At 37.0% G+C, this 16,601-nt stretch overlaps 1 pseudogene; it reads left to right on the top strand.

The window, feature by feature from the left end:
* Positions 1-509: 509 nt before the first annotated feature.
* The window catches only part of LOC112310573 (peptidyl-prolyl cis-trans isomerase A-like), a 95,331-nt pseudogene continuing 79,239 nt past the window's right edge, over positions 510-16,601 (top strand).

Genomic DNA, 16,601 nt, shown 5'->3' with positions numbered 1-16,601 from the left:
AGTGAGCACATATTGCAATTATAATATGAAGTGATTTTTAAAGAAAATAAAATTTCAGCATATTACCCTTTGTGTATATGGTGCTTTTTCTTCAAGTACTAAGGAAGTATTTTTCCTACATAAAAGATCCATAATCCATATAACCAGTTTCCATATAAATAGTAAGTATGAAAGCACATTTAACCTAAACATGAGTTTGAGGTAGAATAACCAAACCAAGAATTTATAGTCCAATAAAACTTCAAATAATTAGTAACTATTCACAGAGCACACCTCAGATGAGTCAAAGGGCAAAGGACTGAACGCTTTAGGATTCAAGAGACCAAGCTCCACCTTAAGTTCTGAACAAGGCACTTTCACTTTCCTAGGTTTCTGAATTCTGGGAATATCCGTCCAAATACATATTAACCATTTTGGGTTCCTCTGCCTTGTGCCCAGAATTAAAATGCCATCACCTAGTAAAATTATCTGCTGAACAGTTCATTTAGGCCTTCCCCATACTTCCCCAAATGCAGGCCCAAGATGCCAGCAGTGGGTACGAGTGTATATGGAAAGAGGAGGATGTGGTAGTGTCAGAGCTTCACACCTTCTTTGGACCAGCAAGTAAGTTAAGGTCACCATCATGTTACTTGGTAAAGAAACTTGGCTGCCACAGCTCCACTGACTGGTTTTGGGTTAAGCTTCTTGTAAATACATCCCACATCAGTTTTCCACTTAATGGGAAATAGTAATGACTCCCCCCACCACCACACACATACCACCCAGGGCTTTAAAGTAATTTAACCAATTACAGAGATAAATCAAAAGGCTTTGAAGTGTCAATGTCGAATCAAAGAGACATGTGCATTTTTTGACCTTGTGTGGGTGATAGGTTCCATGATCCTCCAGAATAAAACCTATTCTCCTGTAAAAGTAGAAGAACCAGAGGTATCTTTTGAGACTAAAAGGTTAAAATTTTCTTTGACAATACCTTAGGATAGCACATACTTATTTTTAGCATTTTTCCATCTTTCACATTGTCAATGTTTGTACCTAACATTAAATGAACTAATCACAGCTCAGAAGTGACTTGTTATAAGCAAAGAGAAGAGAATTTTCTAGGGCTGTTAGTTAACAGACACCCTCCAGCCCACACAGCCTGACAAATCCTAGAATGTCCCACTGCATGCTGAGCCATGTCAGCTTTGGTGTAAGTTGTCTGACTTGGCCGGAATATAACCAAGCTCAGAACACAAAAAATCTCAGGTCCCCAGGCTACCTCTTACTTCACAGAAAAATTACTGATGTGTGGTTTCCAAAGAGAAGCCCATGTAACCTATGAGAAATTTGCTGTGCCTGAGAAAGGAAAGAAAATAATTAAAGGTAAGGGACAGGGAGGGGGCTAAGCCAATCACTATACTGTCGATCTGATCTGTGCATCCAAAAATAGAGGACTAGTTCCTTGAGTAAGTCCTATTGGGTACATTACAAACATTATCACACTTCTTTCTTATAACATGCCTGATAGCAAAGTATGATTCCAGTTTTGCAGATAAGGAAACTGAGGATCAAAGAATTAGTTAGGAACTAAGGATAGACAGTTGCTGGTGAAATCAGGTTTGAACTGAGTTCAGACTCCAAAGCAACCCAGAAATTTATAAACCACCAAGCACTAGGGCTACATAATGCAGTCATTTCTTCTACATATGATAATAATAAGCACAACTAACAAGATTTACTATTACATGGCCTCATAGGAAGACCATACTCCAAAACACATTCTAAAAGTGAGCAACAACATCAAATGTGTAAACTGTAGTTAGGAGATCCTCCATTCTGAGATTTCGTATACCTATATTCTGAAAGTTTGAATCTGAAGTTCATATGAAAGCTGATCACTCATCAGAAAGAATTCCTATATGGAACCACAAAAGATGCCCAAATAGCCACAGCAATCTTGAGGAAGGAAAAAAAAAGAAGATACCACATTACTTGGTATCAAATATACTATCAGCCTATAGTAATCAAAACAGCATGGTATTGCCATGAAAACCGTTATATAAATCAATGGAACATAATGAAGAGCCCAGAAATAAACCCACGCCTTTATGGTCAATTAATATTTGACAAAGGGGACAAGAACATACAATGGGATAAAGATACTCTGTTTAATAAATGGTGCTGGGAAAATGGACAGATACGTGCAAAAAATGAAATTAGACCACCTTCTTCCACCACATACAAGAATAAACTCAAAATTATCAAAGACTTAAATGTAAGACTCAAACCCATAAAATACCTAGAAGAAAACATGCAGCAAATCTTGGACATTTCTCTTTATAATATATTTCTGATACATTTACTCATCAAGGAAAACAAATGGGACAGCAAACTAAAAAGTTTCTGCACAGCAAAGGAAATCATCAACAAAATGAAAAGACAACCCACCGAATGGGAGAACATATTATCAGAACGATACATATGATAAAGGGTTAATGTCCAAAATTTATAATTAACTCATATAACTCAACACTAAAAAACAAACAGTCCAATTAAAATATGGGCAAAGATCTGAATAGACACTTCTTCAAAAAGGACATACAGATGCCAATAGACATATGAAAAGGTCCTCAATGTCGCTAATCATCAGAGAAATGCTGATTGAAACCAGAATGAGATATCACTTCACACCTGTCAGAAGGGCTATCATCAATAAATCAACAAACAAGTGGTGGTGGGGATGTGGACAAGGGGGAACCCTTGTGCAATGTTGTTGGTAATACAGACTGGTGCAGCCACCATAGAAAACAGTATGGAGGGTCTTCAAAATATTAAAAACGAAACTGCCTTATGACGTAGACATTCACCCTCTGGGTATATATACAAAGAAACTCAAAACACTAATTCAAAACAATATATGCACCCTTATGTTCATTGCAGCATTATTTACAACAGCCAAGTGCCCATCAATATACAAGTGGATAAAAAGTGGTGGTACAAATACACAATGGAATATTACTCGGCCATAAAAAAGAATGAAATCTTAGCATTCATGACAGCATGGGTGAACCTAGAGGGTATTATGCTAAGTGAAATAAGTCAATTTGAAAAAGACAAATACCATATAATTTCACTTATATGTGGAATCTAAAGAACAATAAATGGACACAAAAAACAAAACAAAAACAGACTCATAGATAGAATAGACTGATGGTTGCCAGAACAGAGGGTGGTAGGGGACTGGCTGGAAAAGATGATGGGATGGAGAAGTACAGATTGGTCATTACAAAATACTCACAGGGATGTAAAGTACAGCACAGGGAATATAGTCAATAATACTGTGATACCTGTGTATGGTTCCAGGTGGCTTTTGGAAATACAACGGGGAACACTTTGTAAAGTATATAAATTGTCTAACCACTATGCTGTATACCTGAAACTGATACAAAACAGTATTGAATGTAAACTGTAGATGAAAAAAATAATAATAAAAAGGGAAAGAAATCTTGATCCAGTTACTGCATACCTTGCCAGAAAATTGACAGATAGCAAAGGTACAGTAAAGTTCAGACACAGGATCTGTGCATCAGACAGCAATCCGGAGAAAACAGTATCAAATACTGGGGATGTTTACCAATCAAGCCTTGTGGTTTGGCCACTGTATTGACAGAGACAATGACCTGGAAAGGAACAAGGCAGAGCATTTATTATACAGGAGCATTAAGTGTAACCCATCCAACATTAGCACTTTTTGTCATAATCAACTCACTCAAATCCGTTCATCCCACTGCACTTCTTCTGTATAATAGGACAGGAAACACAGGGTCGAGAGTCTTAGCATGCAAATCTCAAAACCTGCCCCCAGCTTCCAATACCTGAATTCACTGAAAAATTTCAGCAGTGGCACAGAGTGTTGAAATAATGTTAGAAGCCAGCTGAGCTGCCAGACTATCGCCTTGGAGTGAAAATGAGCTGAGTGTCTCTCACTCAGACTGGAGGTTTACTGTGTATTAAACATGTTATGGGGCCCAGCAATGTCTGCAACAGAGAGAAATGGCCAACAATACATGGAAGGGTAAAGATTTTGAGGAGTATTGATCTGTAATTACTTTAATTGCTGCCCTATGCCTTCAGGACCTCTGTAAACAAATGCTACAGGGAGGCTGACAGACTACAGCTCCATGACCACTACTTGGTGCATGGGTGTCATGTCTCCCCTTTTTCATAAATAGAGCTGGGCTTTATCATTACATTCTGATCCACATTCTCATACCTGTTGAAACAAAGCCTGAGCAGCATCCCATACTCCTTAGGCTCCCTTAGTTTGTCTCCTTCAGTCTGGTCCAGTCCATCCAACTGCTACTAGCTTTTCAAAAAGAAGAAAACGAAAAATCAGAACTATGGTGTTAAAATGTCAAAGCGAGGTTCTTTCAGAATCAGGACAGTCTAATTATGTCCATGTGTCTGTGACAGTGGCACATACAGTGTACAGAGGAACACAAATACACCCGGAAAAAAGATGCTCTTGCTTAATTAAATAAGCAGATTGTAAAAACATGTTTTTTTACCATGGAGCAAGTCAGCAGTGTCCAGGAGTGACCCTGCCACTGCTAGCCACCCCTGTCTCCCCAGGGAAGCGGTTTCAACACCACCTTTAATGATGGCACCAGGGGATAAGAGATGGGCACTGTCCTCTGCTTAACCCCCCTCACTTCACTCTATATAGAGATGTACTTATTCATCTGGCTGGTTTTGACTACTGGTTCTCGTTCCATTTTCTTCACATTACAGACCCACAGACTTTTCCATTGCAGGTCTTTAAGAAGGTGGTGATCATACAAATCTGCAAGGTGGCTTGCCCAGGGTGAAAAACTTAGCACCCCTGCAGGAAATTTATACTCATTTAGTGGGTGGCTAGGACAAACATCCTCTTTCCCTTATCCAGAAGAACTTCTAAAAATGGTTGGTAACCTAGAGAACCCAATCAGGCAGAGTGAAAAATAATGTATGACAGTGCCTGCACCAATCTTGGGGTTACAAGATCAGATGAGACTACTGCTTCAGAGGTTTGACTGTTTCTTCAAAATGAACTATAGTTCATTCTGCTCTAATCAAACATCACAGGGGAATTATGAAATATTAGGCTGAAAGGCAATTCCCTCAATTACTGTAAGAAGGAGTCTCAAACCAATCAGTTTATCCTATTCAATACCATAGCTAAAGACTCAGGCAGGATTATGGGTAATAAACCTTTCAAATAAGAGGATGAGTTGTTCGCCAGGTTATACAACAGTTTTTTAATGGTGTGTTAGTGTCAGTTAACTGGTAACACAGTTAAGTTAGACTATCATGGACATCAGAAAGAAGCTAACATCATTTAGGGTAATTTCATGAAGAATTTCTATCATTGAATAATTTTGCTACTCTTTGACACTGAGTATAGTTTCAAGGAGAGAATAATGAAAGAAATTTTCCTGTTGCTAGTATTGGTTTTTGTAGATGTGGTCTTTGGAAAATCTCTAGGATTCTGTGAACAAAGAGGATGCAATAAAGATGCCATCAAGCCTGACACTTGGATCTCAATCCCAAAGTTAGAAATTGTTCAAAGTTTAGGGCTCTGCTTCAAATGGTAACATGACTCCAGTTAATGTCCCGATTCCTAAAACTTTGGTACCTCATACTAACAAAGGCAGAGGTAGCTTTCAACCCAACCAACACTTGGCTTTTCTGATTTGTAAATATAATCCAGGGAGATAATATTTGGAGAATACCAATATTTAATCAATGAAAGTATCATTAAATCACCTATATACTAAACAATATACATAAACGAAGTCAAAATCAGGAATAAACCAGACCAATTCAATCAGCACCATTTTACCAAAAAGCAAGTATCAGTTTCCTCTCCGTGATTGTGGTGCTCAGGTTTTTGAGAGACAAGAGTTTTCTTTTACTTTAATTCTCCCCTTGAATACACATTAGATGCCGTATAGTACAATCCTTGCCTATTTTGAATGCCTGCCCTTAACAACACGCATGGATATAATGGCACTGAGTGCGTAGCGAAAGGGGCAGGGCCAGCAAGTACTACAATAAGGGAGGAGCATGAGAAGGGGCAGGGCCAGCACACACAAGCATAGGGGAGGAGCGATGGATTCTGGCTTTATCTGACTTTACCACTGCTATCCTTGTAAACTTTATTAAATAAACAAATATATTGCACTAAAATGCAAAATGGCTTCACAGAGACTAAAGGACGTTTAAATTTATCAATGAACAAGTCCTGCACATATTGGACCATCAGTTTTGCCATTTTCAAGATGAAAATACCAAGAAACCTTTCTTCCTTTTAAATTAAGTCACAGCATGAGAGGACTAATTCTAAAATGTAGCCACACAAATGATATTCAACAAAATGAAAAAAAGAAAACAAAATATGAAACTGTGCTTGACGGCAGCCAAAAGCCACTGTCCTAATCCACACACAAGACCTCAGAGTGAAATTTCTCCTTTTCAGGTTGAAAATAACAGAAACAGAGGGGCCAAAATCAAGAATTAAACAAATACGCAAGACAATAATCATCCAAAGATTTAAAACAAAAGCCAAAATCAGCTCTTTGGTGGCCACCTTGCTCAGAAAACAAACGAAATGTTAAAGTCCTCAATAAGTAACATAAAGCACAACTCCGAGCCCAAACTTAGGCACAGTCATAAATCCAAAGCCCTCCAGACTATTGAAGTATATTATTAAAATCAATCTTACATTTTGTGATTCTGTGCAGGAATGGCCACCGTGTGCACTCACCCCTGAAGAGAAGGCGTCACTACAGCGCCACCACAGAGCTACAGCGCCACCACAGAGCTACAGCGCCACCACAGAGCTACAGTGCCACCACAGAGCTACAGTGCCACTGAACCGCCAGGGTGCCACAGCACAACCCAAGGTGAAATGCGCCCAGTTGCAAGCTAGTGCGCTCCTGTTACAGCCAGCTTATTGCGCCACCTTCAAATATCCTGACTGGTTGGAGGTAAATGATTGACACAGATAGCATCTACTCACTCGCTTTATACATGAGAAACCCACCATATCCAGGAGTTGGCGCATTACTAGTGGGAAGCATATGAAAGTGTCCATGTTTGAATTGGAGTTAAAAGAATTATGTGAAGCACACGAATAATTCCCTGACTGGTCTCAGCAATGAATTCAAACTATTCTTCAACCACTCATTTCAGCTTTGTATATCATTACTTGCTTCTAGAAATTCTTCCATCATTTCGGCTTTTGGGCAAAAAGCAAAGTCAGATACCTTATTGGTCTTAGCAGGGAATTCACTGCCCCTTCCCCCCAGTAATTACACTTGGGAGTACTCACTTAGGCAACACATAAACTAAAACTGGAGAAAAGGAATGGAGGTGATACCATGGCAGGGATCTATCTGGAGTGGAAAGTGAGCTTAAATAGCTGCTCAACTGATAACTGCGCATAGGCACTAGGAGCATTAAATGAGAAGAGGTTCAGTCATTTAAGACGAAACACACGAAATGGGAAACTAACTGCGCATGGGCAGCTAGGAGGCTGTTTATGCAACAGGGAGGATGGGTATGGGTGAGAGAGGAATCAGCGACAGGTTCATGGAAAGAGCTCGGAAATAGCCAGACTTGTTTGAACCCATGTCCCTGCAGCACCAATGCCCACACTTTAGGCTCCTATACTAAAATAATCATGCCTTTTGCACGGTTACCTCTTACTGGAATGTCCTTCCCTGCAACGCCTACCCCTCTGGGACCAGCTCCAATGCAGCCTCCTCCATGAAGCCTCCCTGATCTTCTGTTCCTACTCCAACAGGTAATGGACTCTCCCCTGCGGCGATGGGGTGGATAATAGGGGAAAATATCAGAGCTGGAGTGAGGGGGACTATTGGGCGAACTCGGATCAGTTAACTACTGAACCGGACGTGATGGGAAGGACTCAAGTCTTGTACTGGGAGGTTTTTCTTCTGTGTCAAGGTTGCAGACATTCTGGAAGGTCCCGGGCAAACAGACCACAAAGTAACCCATACCTATCTCCTGATTGTTCAAGGAAGTTTAAATGCAAATTACAGCTGAAAACGAACTTGGTAAAGAACAAACTTAGAAGGGACAGTGAGGAGAGGGGATTACAGGAACTACTATAAAGGACACATGGACAAAATCAAGGGGGAGTGTGGAGGTGGGGGAGGGAGGTTACTGGGGTGGGGTGGAGGGATGGGGAGAAAAGGCATACAACTGTAATTGAATAACAATAATTTTTTTTTAAAAAGAACAAACTTAGTAAACAAAGTAACACATAACAGCCACCAGGATGATAAGAAACAGGAATTCAACCTCCATAATAATCATGTCTCAGGATGGACAGGAAGATACTATTAAGACCAAAAACTGGAGGGGTGGATAAGCAGACTGAACTAGACAAGTGCTCTTGCATAGGGGAGGTTGTTGGAGATGGTATCGTCTGCTATGTTATTTGTTTCTACTTGACCCTTCAGAGGCCTTCAAGTGGAGAGAATACAGAAGAATTGTAATCCTCATTCTTTAGAGGCCTAAATTATGTCATTAAGACTGATCAACTAAAGTATGGCTCCTAAACCCACTGCTGTTTTTTGTTATTGAGGTGAGATTCACGTAACATAAAATTAACATTTCAAAGTGAACAATTCAGTGGTATTTAGTACATTTACATTGTTGTGCAGCTCACCCCAGAAGGAAATCCAGTACCTGTTAGGCAGTTCATCCCTATTCCACGTCCCTCCAGCCACTGGAAACCACCAATCTGCTTTCTATCTCTACATATCTGCCTATTCTAGCCATTTCATATAAATGGAATCACATAATATTTGACCTTTTGTATCTTACTTCTTTCACTTAGCCTACTATTGTTGAAGTTCATCTACATTTTAGCCATCAATACATATTCAAAACTACTGGTTTGTATAGATATCTTCTCAGTAATGAGAAAAATAGTTATAAACAAAAATTACATTTATTGTACCTTTTTATAACTATGTAGTTACCTTTACAGATGTCTTTATTTCTTCATGTGGATTTCAGTTCCAGTTTAGTGTCTTTAAATTTTAGTATAAATAACTGCCTTTGGTATTTCTTTTAGAGCAGCTTTGCAAGTGACAAATTTGGTTTTGTTTATCTATAAATGTCTTAATTCTCTTTTTTATTGTAGTAAAATAAACATAACATATATTTATTACTTTAGCCATTTAAAAGTATACAATTCAGTGACATTAAATACATTCAAAATGTTCTACAACCATTAACCAGTATAGAGTTCCAAACTTATTTTTATCATCCCAAACAGATACTCTGTACCTATTAAGCTGTCACTACCCATTGTATACTATTGAAATTTAGTTGGCATTAATCAGAGCTATATTGTTATTAGTTAAGTGGTTAATTATAATCTCCATGGCAACCACTAAGAAAACAACTAAAAATATGTAGGAAAAAAATGAAAGGGAATTAAACGACATACTAGAAAATATCTATTAATACAGAAAAGGCAATAATGAAGGAATGAGGAACAGAAAGTCTGTATGACATACAGAAAACAATTATAAAAATGACAAACATATATCCTATGAATAGTTAAAGTAATTATCAATAGATTAAACACTGCAATGAAAAGGCAAAGATCAGTAGAATGAATTTTGAATTTTTAAAATTGTCTATAACAGATATCTATATAAAATATCTACCTATATAAAATATAACAGATTCCCTTTAGAGTTAGACAAAAATAAGTTGAAGTAAAACAAAGGACAATGATATTACATGCAAACAGTAACTAAAGAGAGCTGGAGTGGTTGATTATATTAATATCAGACAAAATAGACTTAACAGAAAATTGTTACTAGAGAAAGAGAACATTATATAATGACAAAAGGTGAAATTGCTCCAAAAATTATAACATTTATAAACATATGTAGACCTAACAACAGAGTCCCTAAATACATGAAGCAAAAACTGACAGAACTGAAGGGAGAGATAAATAATTCAAAATTGATTGTTTTGGCAGTTTTTAATACTTTACTTTCAATAATGGATTGAATAAGTACACAAATCAACAGGGGAATTGAAAACTTAAATATTATAAACCAACTAAACAAACCATAGAACACTCCACCTAAAAAGAGAAGAAATCATATTATACTGGAGTCCACATAGAACAAACTACAGAATAGACCATATGTCAGGCCATTAACCAAGTCTAAACAAATTTAAAGAGATTGAAATTAGACAAAGTAGCTTTGCAATACAAAAATAGGATGAAATTAGAAATCCATAAAATAAGGAAATTTGGTAAACTCACAAATATGTGAAAATTTAAAAAAATATTTTGAGGATATTAATACCTATCTTGGGTACCTTTTTAGGATTATAAATATGTTCTAATAATATTAAATTATACATTATATTACATATAATGAATCATTATATTTTATACATAATTAAAATATATTGTATACATTTATTATTTTAAATTTATACATACAATTTAAAATTTATATATAATAATTTTATATAATATAATTTAATTAAAATATATTGTATAATTTTATTATTTATTTATTTATACTTTAGCTGTTCCTTTTTAGGTCTTCTTGCTGGTTCTCTTTCTTAATTCTAAGCAATAGAGTTCCCAGGGCTCAGGCCTTGAGACTCTTTATCTGTCTACCTTTACCCATGTATTGATTTCCTATCTTAAATACTACATATAAAATATATATTTATACATGTGTGTGCATGTATATGTGTATATATATTTATATACAGGTATATAAGCATTTAACAACCTAGAACAATACCTGACACATAGTAACTAATCGAAAATGGTATTCATTTTTACCTAAATGAGTTATTATTACAGATAAAGTGTCTTGCTCAAAATAGGTGCCAGAAAGTTTCTTCTCCCTTTTCCTGGTCTTAGTTTGGCTCCCATGTATTTATGCATAGGTTCCTTCCCTATTTGTGTTCCTGAATTGCCTTCATTTATCTCTGGAACATCCTCCTTGTCTACCCTTTCTCATCTAATCCTTGCAACTTTGACTTTCTTAATAAAAACGTTGGCTCTGGCAAGCACCTCTTAGCCTCTGCCTTCTGGGCTAATTGTTTGACACTAGACACAAATCATGCTCCATGATTAGCCCTTTGCTGCCCTCATCTGGCCTATTCCAGTGTCTGTTACTGTTGACTAAATGACCACTAGCCAGCAGAGGCTCAGTCAGCTCTGAAGACCTGACATAGCTCTGACAAGGAAGTCACAGAAATAATTCCCTGAGGAATTCAAACTCATGCATCCCTTTCTTTGGGAGATAAGGATGGAGAGGCAATGGCCAGCTCAGTCTGATACCACCAAAAGGGAAAATTCAATGACTTTAAAACAGTACATTTCAGAATTGTTCAGGACTACTCATGACTATATCAGCATTATATGGGAAGAAAGCAAAAATCATACGGAAACCCCAAGCCTCATACAATTGCCTTTCTGAGCTCAGTTTAGCTCCAGATCTATAAACATTGGGACCTACCTAAGCCCTAACTCTATTCCTGAACATCAAAGCTATTTCAGAATCACATGCTATATTCTAAAGGAAGGGATTGCAGTGAGAACACTATCCTGGTTATTGCATGTTTTGTGAGATGCCAGATGGGACTTGCCAAGGGAAATTCATTTTCTTGGAGGCAGATAGTCTGAACTATCTCCCTCAACAACTATCAAAAGAACAAGCATAAACCATGGGAGCAGGGTAATGGGTGAAGAGGGTCAAAAGTAAAGAGAAAAGATAAAAATACCAACTTTTCATACCTTAAGACTCACAGCAACCTCTTGTAAAGTTTCTAAAGTGGGCAAACAAACTTTTTTACTGTTTGTGCATTAAATAAATATTTATAGAGTAAAAAATGAAAGGTGGTTATTTTGGGGGAAAAAATTAGAACATCCCTTAACTATCTATTTAAAAAATGTATGTGCATTTGTGTGTATTGATTGTGTGTGTTGAAGGGGTGACTAGAAAAAGACAATACTGATCCCAAGGTCAGACAATTAGGACAAAATAGAAAAATGCAGACGCATCCCATCCCTGCATATTCATATAAGCACCCTAAATTCTCAAAACATAGAATCCATCTTCATGCAAATTAAAACATTAACACATTATAACCAAGTGGAATTTCTTTTCCCTAGGAAAGAAAGAACTATTCAAGATAAAGCATTAAATTAATGTTATTTAATATCTTAATAAATCAACAAAGACTCAGCATGTCATTATCTCAATAGATATTGAAATAGATGATAAAATTTATCTGTATCTGATTTTTTGATGCTTAATAAAATATGAAATAGATGAATACTTCTTTAACCCTTCTCATTTTGAAACAATAGAAGCATTTCCATTAAAATCAAGAATAAGGCACGGAAAATACTGTGTGATTATCATTTAACATTGTTCTGGAAGTATTAGACATTGCATTTAGAGAAGAGAAGATAATAAGATATACAAAACAGGAAAAATGGGAAATTATCAACATGTAAAATGATTATACATAATTTAAAAACTCAGAAATTATTTAAATTATTAGAAGATAATTTGCAAGGTAATTGGTTACAATTGTTAATAAGAATTTGATAACATTAATATACATTCAATATAAGAATATATCTCTTTTATACAAGTAATAATAAATATTAATTTCCTAAAACTAAACTTAGCAAGATATATACAAGGCCTATATAAAAAAACAAACTTGGTAATCTCTGCTGATAACCTTAAAAGAAGACCAGTAAATGATAGGACATACAGGTATACTTCACTTATTGCTCTTTCCTTTATTGCGCTTCACAGATGTTCTGTTTATTACAAGCCAAAGGCAAGCCCCTCTACCAGCAAAAAAAAAAAAAATACAATTCACTTTATTGTGATACTTTAGTGTGGTGTTTGGAACCAAACCCACAATGTCTTCAGGGTATGCCTCTAACTTATTCCTGTATAAAAAGTATAAATTATTTTTTAAAATCAATTATAGTAATCTAAATCTTCAATGTAATCCCAACAAACACATTAATGTAATATTCTACTTTGGAACTTAAATATATAACTCCAAAATTCATCTGAAAAAAAGGCATGAGAAACAGCCTGAACCATTTTGAACAAAAAGAGAAGTTAGAGGGCTTAGCACCATCAGATATTAAAGTGCATTACAAGGATATAATAATAATCCTTGTGTTAGTGTGTGTGTTACTGTACCACAGACTAACAAATTAATGGAACATGAAAAAATTCTCCAAATGGGCCTAAATGTACATTTAACAAATGGATTACTACATAGATTGAAATGTGAGAGAGAGAGATGGTTTATTGAATAGATCTCCTAGGACAACCAGCTAGCCATTTGGTGCGAGCATAGGAATGAAAGGTAAATCCCTATCTTATTTTTCACACTGAAATTAAAAAATGAAATATAAAAAAGAACAAGTATAAACTGACACCAGGTAATTCTTGGGTGATTTCTAAGCATACAATGGCATCTAATCTTGTGACCAGAAACCATTTAACATTCTAAGAGCTGGATGAAGTAGTGATACAAAGTCTGAGGGAAATAGTAGCTCACTAAAAAGCACTGAAATGCAGGTTCTGACCTTTTCTAAGTAACCACTAAACCTGTCTTTACATACTAATACGTGATATTTGGAGAGCCAAAATATATGTCTTTTTAATTAATTGACTGGAAATAGATTTATAAAAAGGAAATGGAAACACCAACTGGAAATTGTCCCCTCTAATGTTATAATCATTCTTTTATTTACTTCAAATCTTGACACTGAGAGGAAATCTTTGTTGCCTCCTCAAAGTTTGCATCTATTTTAACACTTTCCCCCATGGCGTTCAAAGGGAACTAGCTATGTATTGAAGAACATGTGCCAGGATGCCAATGCCCAGAGACTTTAGCTTGAGGTCCAGCTGTGCACCTAAGAGCTCTGCCACTTTGACCTCAGTTTCACCATGTACACATTGAAAGAGTTGAACTAGATGATCTCTAATGCTTCCTTTGAGTTCAAATATTCTAGAATTCTATGGTTTTAAGTACTTTGTTTTGTTCCTTTCATCCTCCTTCCATTAAGATCTTTGTTAGTAAATCAAGTAGATTTACCAAGAGAATCTAGTCATAAATATTTTAGTCCATTCACAAGTAGCAACATTCAAACAGCTGAAACTAGCTACACTTTTTAAATACTCCTTGCTGGGTTTTGTTTCCGCCTTGTAGTGCATAGGGGTCAGGCCCTGAGTCTCTTTTTTATTCACCGTTACCCCTGTACTAACCTCTTTGGCTTTCATGGCTTAAATGCCACCTATAACTCCATAATATATCTCCCCAGTCCAAAACTCTCCCTCATACACCAATTATATACACCAAACTACCTACTAGACATCTCTTTTTGAGAGTCAGTAGACACCTCATACTTAACATGTCCAAATCACCCTCCTTATCTTTTCATCCAGACTAGCTCCTCCATTAGTCTTCATGTCTTTATAAGCAGCAACTCAATACATACAGTCACTCAGGCCAAAATCTTGGAGGCATCCTTGACTTCTTTTTTTCTCACCAATTCATTGGTAAATCCTACAGTTTCTACCTATAATATACACTGTGGAGCAAAAACAGGTTTATACTTGTGAGTACACAAAACAGAGAGTTTTTGTATTATTATTATCTATTAATTATTGTATTATTTGCCATACAAACAACTATAAACCTACTTTTGCCCCACCCTGTACATAAGGAATGCCATCACTTACCACCACACACACTGCTACTGCCTTGGTCCAAAGCACCATCATCTCTTACCTAGTTTTTTTCAGTTTACTTTATTTTATTTTTAAGTTATATTTTATTGTTTCTGCTCTTACAGTTGTCCTAATTTTCTCCTATTTGTCCCCCTCCAGCCAGCCCCCCAAACTCCCTCAGGCAACTCCTACACCATTGTTCATGTCCATGGGTCATGCATATAAGTTCTTTGGCTACTCCATTTCCTATAGTGTACTGTACATCCCTATGGCTATTCTGTAACTACCAATTTGTACTTCTTAATCTCTTCACCTTTTTCACCCAATCCCCTAAACCCTCTCTCATCTGGCAACCATCAAAACATTCTCTGTATCTATGATTCTGTTCTTATTTTGCTTATTTGGTTATTTTGTTTTTTAGATTCAATTATTGATAGATATGTATTTATTGCCATTTTATTGCCATATTTTTGACCTTCTTAAAGAAGACCCTTTAACATTTCATATAATATAGGTTTGGTGGTAATGAACCCTTTTAACTTTTTCTTGACTGGGAAGCTGTTTATCAGTCCTATGATTATAAATGATAGCTTTGCTGAGTAGAGTGATCTCGGTTATACATCCTTGCTTTTCATCACTGTGAATGTTTCTTACCATTCCCTTATAGCTTGCAAATTTTCTTTTGAGAAATCAGCTAACACTCTTATGGGACCTCCCTTGTAGTAACTAACTGCTTTTCTCTTGCTGCTTTTAATATTCTCTCTTTGTCTTTAATTATGGATGAAGCTGAGAATCAAGTCAGCTCTTTGGAATACAAGGAAACAAAAAAAAAACCCAACCAATCAGAATAGCAAAAAGAAAAAAGAATCCAGAAAAATGAGGCTAGTGTAAGGAGCATCTCAGAAAACTTAAAGCACACCAACATTTGCATCATGAGGATGCAAGAAGGAGAAGAGACAGAGCAAGAAACTGGAAATTTATTTGAAAAAATAATGACACAAAACTTCCCTAACTTGGTGAAGGAAATAGACATATAAGTCTAGGAAGCACAGAGAGTTCCAAACAAGATGGACCCAAGAGGCCCACACCAAAACACATCATAATTAAAATGCCAAAGGGGACATCCAAGATGGTGAAGGAGTGAGCGGAAGTTATACTCACCCCCTCCCAGGACCAATCTGGAATTGCAACTAAATTGTGGGAGAAATCATCTAGAATAAACAACTGAACACTAGTGGGAGAGAAGCCTTATAAATACAGACAGAGAGAAGAAACATCTTCAACACAACGTGACTGGTAGGGAGTGTGGAGGGGATACAAGAGGGCTGGCTGGGCCCACAAGGGTGGTGGTCGAAGTGCTGGAAAGATATCTCAGCAGCTGGGGGGGATCCCCCTGAGAAATGTGGGGTCTAAACCTCAAGCTGGGCTCCTCAACCTATAGCACCAGAGCCCAAAAAGTAGACAGATAACATCGAGCTGTGAAAAGCAGCAGAGATTCTGTCTGCCAGAGACAAACGGTTGGAGACACAAAGAGCCATTTAAAGGGCCAAAGCAAAAATTTTCATATGCAGTCACTTACCCTGGGCTCCGGCAAAGGGTTGAGTGGCAGAGTAGACCAGAGATGCTTGAGAAGAGACTGGAGATGGCACCTCTGGGGAGAGAACTGAGAGAGCAGCTGCTGGGAACTGGGTGCTGAGTTATCCCCCATACTGCAGGAGTCATCCTGCTCAGACAGACCACTCCTTTCCTTGTGGCATGAGCCTGAGGGGAAGCAATAGCCTTGCTCCA

Source organism: Desmodus rotundus, chromosome X (genome assembly GCF_022682495.2).
Source record: "Desmodus rotundus isolate HL8 chromosome X, HLdesRot8A.1, whole genome shotgun sequence".
In the NCBI taxonomy this organism is placed as follows: Eukaryota; Metazoa; Chordata; class Mammalia; order Chiroptera; family Phyllostomidae; genus Desmodus; species Desmodus rotundus.
This window is presented reverse-complemented; position numbering and strand designations above follow the sequence as displayed.